Genomic DNA, 2,695 nt, shown 5'->3' on the forward strand with positions numbered 1-2,695 from the left:
GACAGATAGATTTTAGTGTCATCAGCATACAGGTGGTACTGTAAACCAAAGGAGGATATGAGTTTGCCAAGTGAGGAGGTGTGCAGGGAGAAGAGGACAGGTCCAAGGACTGACCATTGGGGAACACCAACTGACAGATAGGAGGCAAATCAAGCAGAGAGCAGTGTCACTGATGCCAGTAGAGTTCATGATTTGTATAAGAAGGGGGTGATCAACAGTATCAAAAGCAGAGGAAGGATTTAGGAGGAGGAGAGAATAGTTGTCCTCTTACTCACCTCTGATGAAGTCATTGGCCACTCTAGTAAGGGTGTTGCTGGTTGTTTACCATTTCTTCCCTGGGGTTGTTTTTACTAGGAATCTGCAAGAGTAGGGTGGAGCAGACTTCCAGTTCTAGGTTCCACGTTTTTGTGAGGTGCACAGACCTATATAGCACACCTGGTGCTAAGCAGAAGGGCCCCTGTGAATGTGTGGGCCAGTTTACCTGAGCTAGTGCCTGTGTAAGGTGAAAGGCTGCTTTGGAAGCCAGCTTCAACAATCTGTTTTGCTAGCCAGAAGGTTATTATTGTTACTGAATGGACTCTTGTATTGCTGACACCACCCCTTGGAGGAAAGACTTTTTTTTTGTTTCTTTGTCACCTTTGCTTAAGAAATAGGGTCAAGAGCTCTAAAGTAAAGCTCTTTCCTAGAGTTACCTCACTGTCCCCCTGCCATTTGAAGCTAATCCCTCACAGCTGTTTAGGTGGAATGGGCAATTCGAAAGCCAGATTGTAGTGGGTCAAGTAGAGAGTTGGTGTTCATATAGTCAGTGAGTTTTTTTTATAGACAAGGCTCTCAAGTGGTTTAGAATATTTAGCTGAACTATAATTATTCAAACACATCCATGTTTCTATGCAAGAATTTCAGTGTTGCTCTAAATATAAACCTAATATTAGAAAATTAAAACAGACTTTGTTATTGTTTAAATTCATATATATATTGCACTCTACAAGAAAAAGACATTTTATCACAAGTAGTCAGCTGTAGGCTCATAGTTAAGGGATATGATGGTGAGTGTTCTCATTGGCTGGTGGTTGTCAGAGTTCAGCAAAGCCCATGAAGTCAAGAGACTGCCCCTAAAACTAAAACCAAATGAGAGAAGACACCGTCAAATAACCTAACAATGGACTTAGTGCCTGTTGAGCATAGTAGTTACAAGAGGCAGTGAGTGTTATCATTGGCTGGTGTTGTCAGAGCCAGTCCCACCCTTTAACAACTAGACAATAGGAACACTCAATGCCAAATTCCCATGTTTAAAGCCCTTAGAAGTGTCGGAGAGCTGGTTAGAAATTTACACTGTAAACAGAGACTGCCCACTATGTACATTTAAGGACTCACAAAAATTGCTTATTACAGATTTTATTTATTAGGGTTGGCATGGTCTATTCCACACTACAATTACAAAGTCATCTAATTCTTTGATACATATTGTAAATGGTTAATACAATTACCAAAGATCTTCTGTTTGCTCTCAGAAGAATTAGTTTACTGATTTATCAAAAGCTTGTTATAATTAATGGCCCATTTTATGTTTATAACCAATACAAATTAAAGTTGTCTCAATTATTGTCAAATAACTTTTAAAAGAAAAATTACATCCATGTAGTTTTTCTTTAGTGTTAGTCATATAATCACCAATTTATTTTCTAAAATTATTTGCTTTATGCCTATATTATGGGGATAATAGCTTGTCTGTGCAGTATATATACATCAATAACTATCTATGTATAAAATAAAGTAAGTGATTCTACCTTGGAGAGAACAAGTAGCAGCAACTATAATAAGAGGAGAGACAACTCCCTGATCTGCTTTCTGGTTGTGAATCAGTGACATAGAAAGTACAGAAAGACATTGGATCTGCATGACAACCAGTCAACTATCCATTTTTAGGAAGATATTAATAACAGAAATCTTCATATTTACTCTGTAATATTACATTAACGGGTCCATTTACACCTATGTGTACATTTCTATGTGTGTAATAATGTGTTCTGCAGAAGTGAGCTGTGTATGTTGCCTGTTGCAGAATTTGTTGCAGTATGTTGCCATTTTTATTCAATGGCACTCTAATACATGGAGGAAACAAGCATGTCTGCCTGTGCACCCACCTTTACACCCCTGAGCTAGACACAACAACATTTTTTTTTATTTATAGCACCCCAGCACCTTTTGGCACTATGTATCTGTCCTTCATCATCCCAGAAAGCAAATATTTAAATTAACTCAGCATTGTGGTGTTCTGCCCACATATAGTACAGGAATGTATTTACACATGGAGAATTGATGAGTACTTTCAAAGGGAATTAACTGACCTAATGTAATATGCATCAAAATAAGGAAAAAAATTATTGCTATATTGCAACCACTAGAACTACCAGCAGGCGCCTTGATCCTTAGGGTTTGCAATATATACATCTACTTACTACCAGACTCCATTAAGCATTGGAATTGATGTGCCCCATCAATCATCTGTGATTCTGATTCCTCTGAATACTCCCTAATATACTTCTAACTTCATTGTTGAATATCCCAAAGTCCTCTGAGAAAGCCTCTATAGGCGAACCGCATCAGGACACGACATCTATCCTTTCTCCAACTCCCATACGCCCAATTCTGCATCCAAATGTCAATATCTAGCCCTTTGCACCTTCCTATGGCA

Source organism: Pyxicephalus adspersus, chromosome 3, assembly GCF_032062135.1.
Source record: "Pyxicephalus adspersus chromosome 3, UCB_Pads_2.0, whole genome shotgun sequence".
Classification (NCBI taxonomy): Eukaryota; Metazoa; Chordata; class Amphibia; order Anura; family Pyxicephalidae; genus Pyxicephalus; species Pyxicephalus adspersus.